The sequence below is a fragment of the Mirounga angustirostris genome, unplaced genomic scaffold (assembly GCF_029215605.1).
Source record: "Mirounga angustirostris isolate CCGP_5_RB_7025 unplaced genomic scaffold, mMirAng1.0.hap1 SCAF_3, whole genome shotgun sequence".
Lineage (NCBI taxonomy): Eukaryota > Metazoa > Chordata > Mammalia > Carnivora > Phocidae > Mirounga > Mirounga angustirostris.
Window position 1 is genome coordinate 142407007 of NW_026991711.1, and position 7327 is coordinate 142414333.

Here is a 7327-nt window from a genome sequence, read left to right on the forward strand (position 1 = left end):
CTTTCCTAATACCTACCTTATAAAGTGAGTGTATTTATCCCATTTTAATGAGAGAAATTATTAACTTGTCCAAAGTCACAAAGTTAGTAAGTGATAAGGCAGGATTAAATCAAGAGTGTTTACACCATTACTTTTCCCTACTAAGCTGCCTCAAAACCGTGCCAAGTATTTACAAATCACGGTCTACCAAATCAAATTCTAAATGGCCTGGAAATTTTTACAGAGCCTTCTTTTTTTTTCCCCAAGATTTATTTATTTATTTGAGGGGGGGTTAGAGGGAGAGGGAGAGAATCTCAAGCAGACTCCCTGCTGAGCTGTAGCCTGCCTGCCCCATGGCCCCAACGCGGGGCTCAATCCCAAGATCCTGAGATCATGACCTAAGCTGAACCCAAGAGTCAGATGCTTAACTGACTGAGCCACCCAGGTGCCCCTAGATCCTTCTAATTTATTAGTGGAAACCATGCTAGCTCCACCATTCCTTCTCCTTAAATTTGTTCTTCACTGGCTAAAACAATTTATGATAACTTCAGTGGCAAATTTACATTTGTATAGCATGTTACAGTTTAGTATTACAGATGTGTACATTTTTATTAGATACAGCTACTGAGGTTTTTCACATATTAGCTCACATCTCATTTAATACTTTCAAGACTCTAATGAGGTAGGGATTATTACATTTCACAGAAAAGAAAAAAAAGTTTGAGGAGGATAAGTTACTTGCCTAAGGTTATACAACTAGTAAGTGTAGGGCTTTACCCTGGATCATTCTAAGAGAAAAGTACATCTACTCCTGCATCCACTGATCCAGCTAATCATTTGCTTTTCTCAACTTACTCATCAGAGCTGGGGGAAGGGAAGTGTGTTTGTGTGTGTGGAAGGATTCTTTCACCAAAAATGTAATAGAAAATAAGAACCAAAACTTGATAGAATAAATAAAAAAAGGAAAAATTTGAAAGGTTGCCTCAGATCTCATCCCTCCCCCAAGGTTATCAGGGAATTTCTAATAAATGCTTATAGGGCAGACATTTTTACACTATTCTAGAACACAGGGGGGAAAAAGGAGTATTTCCCAATTCATTCTTAGAGGCTGGCTTAATCCTGACATCAAAACCAGGCAATAATAATAAATATGACATTTATCATTTGTGACTATAAATGCTAAAGTCTTAATACATTTAAGTTAAAAACAAAGGAAATGTGTAGTATGATCCCATTTGTAAAAGAAAAACCATTGTGAATGTATGTATATAAGTATGGTCGGATATGTAAATGCATATTTATACATACGTACACATAAATCAAAGATACAGATAGAAATATAACCCCTAAACTTAATAATGGTTACCTGGGACAGGAATGATCTTGGGGGTAAAGGAAGGGAAGGGGACAAGAAGTAAAGGGAGATTTTCAGCTTGTATTGAATACCCACATATTATTTGAATTTTTATAATGAACATGTATCATGTTTGCTATTAAGATATACAAATGAAAAGCACAGCCTAAATACTCATTTACTGTTATCTCCACTATTTGTTATAATGAAAACTAATCCTTTTATTCACTCATTGGACATTCATTTATTTAACAAACATTCAGGGTGTAGCTCCTAAGTATGGGCACTGCGCTAATAAGCACTTGTGCCAGCCACCAGGTACTTTTTTTTTTTTTTTAAGTAAACTCTACCCCCAACATGGGGCTTGAATTCACGACCCCGAGATCAAGAGTCACATGCTCTACCAACAGAGCCAGTCAGGCGTCCCTAGAGCCTATTTTTTTTTTTCAAAGATTTATTTATTTGAGAGAGAGACAGACAGACAGAGAGAGAGTGTGTGTGCACAGGGGGAGAGGCAGAGGGTTAGAGAGAGTCTTAAGCAGCTGAGCATGGAGCCCAACGCAGGGCTGTATCTCACGACCCTGAGGATCACGACCTGAACCAAAACCAAGAGTTGAACTCTTAACCAACTGCGCCACCCAGGCGCCCTGTCTACAGCCTATTTTTTAAAACACAGGATGGAACAACAGTTACTTCCTTCCATAAGACAGAGTGTTGAATTTTAAATTAAGTTCTAATTTTTATCATTTATTTTTTTTTTAGGTCATGTGTTGGAGTAAGAAATATTCTTTTTCTGGAATTTGTACTGCCTTTCTTCTAAAAAAGAGTAACAGATAAGTTTTACTGGGTTTTGGGGGGGGGGCTGTTAAAAAAATTCATTTGTATTCATCGTGCTGGGCACTATGGTGGACAATGGACATGCAAAGATGAATAAATAACATATGGCCTCTACCTACCTTCTAAGGAGCTGATAATTTTGCATACCTATGTCTGATACAGAGTTCCACATAAAAACTGAAATATGTACCTTAGTAATCCTGCACTTCAAAATGAAAACTGGCAAACTGCCCTGCTCAAAAATAAAAGTTAAGGGCGCCTGGGTGGCTCAGTTGGTTAAGCGACTGCCTTCGGCTCAGGTCATGATCCTGGAGTCCTGGGATCGAGTCCCGCATCGGGCTCCCTGCTTGGCAGGGAGTCTGCTTCTCCCTCTGACCCTCCTCCCTCTCATGCTCTCTGTCTCTCATTCTCTGTCTCGCAAATAAATAAAATCTTAAAAAAATAAAATAAAATAAAATAAAAGTTAATTTCAGTTTCATTCAGAATTTTAATGTTTATGAAAAATGTGAAATTATTCAATTATTTTAAGATAAAGGAAATAAATTAGTGGGAAAATAGAGAACATGGAAGCTGCAGGGTAATATAAAACACAATGTCTCAGTGAAGGGTGGGTTCTAGGATTAGCGAGCTATGCCACCAAGAAGGTGTGTTACTAGGTTTAATCGTTCTGACTGCTTCCCTAGAGGAAATATGAAAATCATATCTACCTTATTAGGACAGGAGAAAACAAAGAACTTATTTTAAAAAGAATAACAAAGTCTGGTGAATATGAGGCAGTATGGCCACCTGCTTTTTGTTGTTTGGTTTGCTTTTTATTTATTTTCCCCCACTTTGTCAATGATTAGCCAAGTAAATTTGCAAACACAATTTAACTTCTTTATTTCTTTTGGGGTGAAAAGAATGCAGGAAGCAGAGTTAGAAGACCTGAGTTTATATTTAAACCCTCCTACTAACTCTGTAAGGTTAAAAAACAATCAAATTATTTAACCTCTTTGCACCTTAGCTTCCCAGCAGTAAAAGAGGGATAAACCTAACTTATAGAATTATTTCAATGAGAAAATACACATGAAAACATAAAGTTAGAAACTATTATAAATTAGACATTTTTCTGAAGATAAACAAATGACCAATAAGAACATGAAAACATACTCAACATCATTAGACATTGGGGAAATGCAAGTGAAAACCACAATGAGATACCACTTCACACCCACTAGGATGGGTCTCATCAAAAAGACAACATTAACAAGTACTGGAGAAAATGGAACCCTCATACTTTGCTAGTGGAAATGTAAAATGCTACAGCAGCTATGGAAAATAGTTTGGCAATTCCTCAAGAAGTTAAACAGAGTTATCACATGACCCAGCAATACCACACCTCAGTATACGCCCAAGAGAACTGAAAACATATGTCCACACAAAAACTTGTAAATAAGTGTTCATAGCAGCACTACTCATCATAGCCAGAAAGTGGAGAGAACCCAAATGTCCATCAACTGATGAAAGGATAATCAAAATGTGGCATATCAATACAAGAAAGATTATTCAGCCATAAAAAGGAATGAAGTAGTGATACATGCATAATATGGATGAACCCTAAAACTACTATGCTAAGTAAAAGACACAAAGGGCCACATATTTGTATGGTTCCATTTATATGAAATGTCCAGAACAGGCAAATCTCTAGACAGAAACTATATCAATGGTTGCCAAGTGCAGGGGAGGAGGAATGAGAGTGACAGGTAAATGGGTATCCGGGTTTCTTTTCAGCATGATGGAAATGTTCTTGAACTGGTGATGTTTGCACTACCCTGTAAATATACTAAAACCACTGAATTGTACACGTTATAAGAGTGAATTCTACAGGGCGCCTGGGTGGCTCAGTTGGTTAAGCGACTGCCTTCAGCTCAGGTCATGATCCTGGAGTCCCAGGATCGAGTCCCACATCGGGCTCCCTGCTCGGCGGGGGGTCTGCTTCTCCCTCTGACCCTCTTCCCTCTCTTGCTATCTGTCTCTCATTCTCTCTCTCTCAAATAAATAAATAAAATCTTTAAAAAAAAAAAAGTGATTTCTACAGTATATGAATTATACCTCAATAAAAGAAAATTATTATAGAAATGTAAGTTTCTGCTCCTTTTCATTAGTCAAAATGCTACTTTTCTCAAGAGGTTGTTCCTATAGCCTATAACAGCTATAAAAGCTCTTTGAAGTTAGATGTTACCAGGATAAATGGTATTCTGGGTAAAGTAAAACTACTAATCATGTTAGAGAAACTTTCTATGGATCAGATTAATTTGGTATAATTTTATTTCTTCAAAAGAAAAGTCCCTATTAATAGCAAGTTTGTTTTTAAGGACTAGAAAGAGCTTCAAGGAGTCTCTACAGAGTACACCGAGAAAAAAAAAAAAAATAGGCCAGAATGTAACACTCTTTTCTGCTTTTTTAATTAGTGGACATTTACTTTTCAGATATGGCCTTGCCCACTGATCAACTAAAACCCAAGTAGGTGGAACTTTGCAACCTCTACCACATTCCATGTTCCAATCTGCGGTCATTCTGCTAAATCCACCACCAGCTCCTATCTCCACTACTCTTTCCTATTACTATTTTCAGGGCTTACAATGCTTAACAAACTCTAAAAGTAATCAATTCATTCCCTAATATTGGGGAATTTATAGAGTAAGGCCCAAATTTTAACATTAAATTTAGTCTAGATTACTTGATTAAATACATAGCAAAATGATTTCCTGGAGTTTGGTACAGAAAAACAATCTATAGAGTTGTGTAATGCTTTCTAAGTCATTTGGGAATTTTTTTCATGTATTGGGTCATGGGGTAAAGACAGTCACCAACTTTTGTCCACAGAAATTATTATGTATAAAAGCTTCCTGGTTCTAGAACAAAGAAGCATTTTATTGCTCAAAGCAAAAGATATTTTCCTTCCATTTAGTATTGTTATACTAAAATAGCATACCAATGAAACCAACTAGGTAACAGCATGACCAAGGTATGTGAACAAAAATAAATTGTTCTTTGTTATGTATTCTTCCTTGCGGGGGGGGGGGGAGAAAAAAGTTTTTCACACCTAAGAAAATAAGCCAAAAATCAAGCCAAAGAAAACCATATGGATTAATATTTTCCAAAATGGGGGTATTTTGAGTGGCAATTTTAATTTGAGAGTTTGCCAACCTATACCAGGATGCGTGGCGGGTATATTTGGCACGGACAAAATGTGCAGAAAGAGGTGACCTGCCAACCAGCTGCTACAGAGTTACTCCCTCAACAGCACTTCCAACTTCTGGGCTGATATCTGTGTATGAAAGATGTCAACGCACCAAGAAAACCACTTGCTGTCAGAGCAGCAGCAAGTCCAAACCGTGCATCCCAGGGTGAAGTCCCACCCGCACCCTCATGAGCCGGCCAGACTGCGGCTCTTTTCTACTATCAGTCTACCTAACATATAAAAAATAAATACATAACCACAAATCCCTGCCAACCCTCTCTTCCTTCCCTTTGTGACTCCTCCAAAGGCTGGAGGGATGTTAACATCCTGCAGGCCCGGGGGGAAGCCAAGCCCCAAGCCGCGAGGGAGGCATCCAGGAGCCTCCCCGCAGCCCGGGGGCCTCGGACGGGCGTCCCCCACCCAACGGGCAAGGCTGGTCACCGGCCACACAAAGAAGCCCGCCGCCGGAGCTGGACGCTGCGCTCGCCCGGGGGCCGGGCGCCGCCGCAAGTGGTGCCCGCACGCCCGGAGGACAAGACCCGCCGGAAAATAAGGATTAACGCCCAAACCTGTTGCATTATGCGGGTCCCTTTCACCCAGAAACGAACAAGGGCGCTCAGGGGTAAAAACCAGAGCAGCCCGGGCTCTGCGGGCCGCGGCCGCACCCGGCAGGCAGCGCGGAGGCAGAGGCCGCCCGCGAGGCTCCCACCTCAGGCGCTTTGTCTGCGGTGGCGGCTGCAGCGGGGCGCGGGCGCCCCTCCCTCAGCCGTGCGGCTCCACAGCCCCGCGGCCCGCGCCCAGGAAGAGAGCGGGGCCCGCCGCCGCCGCCGCCGCCGCCTCCGCGTCCACCCGCCCGCGCTCGCCACCCGCCCGCGGGGCCTGCGCGCTCCTCCCGCCCGGGCCGCCTGGGCCGCGCGGCGGCCACACTCACCTGGCTGGTGCGGGCGCGGGCGCGGGCGGCCGGCACCTCCGGGGTTGGTGGGGAGGACGCGGGGAAGCGAGCGAAGCGCGGACGGAGGCGGAGGGCGAGGCGGGAGGAAGGCGGGCTGGGGGCGGAGCGGGCCTGGACGGCGGCGGCGGCGGCGGCGGCGACTGCAGCCGCTCGCGGCAAATCGCGTCCCGGCCCCTCCGTGCGTCAGGCAAGGGGCGGCGGCGCGGGCGGCCCGGCGACCTCCCCGCACCCGCGGCCCGACCCGCGTCCGCGCGACCCCGCGCGCGCGCGAGTAGTGGCGGCGCAGCGACCCCGCCCGGCGCGGGAAGGGGGCGGGACGGGGAGTTCCCCAGGGGCTGCGGTGGGGGCGGGGCGAGGAAGGGGCCTTCAACTCCCCCTGGCAGATCCTGCGAACCTCCGCACGCGCTGCCCAGTGGGCAGCGGTGTGGGTAAAGGAAGGAGCACCGGACCTGAAGTCAGGAAGCCCGGGCTTAAGGAAAGACCCCGCTACTTGACGTCTTGCAAGTCGTTTGTTTTCTCTGTCCTCATCCTGAAATACGTAGGTTTGAGTACATGGTCTTCAGGATTTTCAAAATTCTGACCCCCACAGTCTGAAGAATGAAGGCAGCTACTGGGGAATGGGTCGTAGTGAGGAAGGGCTGGATTCAGGGCATTTGGTTTTCTTCGGGGATCTTTCCATTGGACAGACCAAAATTTATTCACAAATGGCCCTCTGATAGTGGCGACTTCCCCATCTTCACCAACCCTAGTTATTTTTCTACAAATGTACCGACTTCAGAGTCCTCCTTCTTCTAATTTTACTGCGCAAATCATTTTTATGTCATTTCCTGAATTCAGTTCAAAAGAGTCATCAGCTAATACACACAAGCTCGGGACAACCATATGGTCCCAATCCCAGGCCTTGCATATTACCCACTGTGCCGCTCACTTCAGTATCACCTAGTTCCATTGATAAAATCTTGCCATTCTAACAACTAGGCAA

The 7327-nt window shown here is 44.0% G+C and overlaps 1 protein-coding gene across 5 annotated transcripts in view; it reads right to left on the bottom strand.

Annotated features, from left to right (window-relative positions):
• SESTD1 (SEC14 and spectrin domain containing 1) overlaps positions 1-6619 on the bottom strand; it is a 148753-nt gene extending 142134 nt beyond the window's left edge. For 3 of the 5 annotated variants that reach the window (XM_045868433.3, XM_054506113.2, XM_064586778.1), the window contains exon 1: positions 6325-6617. The gene's annotated coding sequence lies outside the window, so the exon portion shown is untranslated. Of the gene's footprint in view, positions 1-6324 lie in introns of all 5 variants that reach the window. The other 2 variants (XM_045868437.3, XM_054506114.2) reach the window with 2 other exon arrangements.
• Positions 6620-7327: the final 708 nt, after the last annotated feature.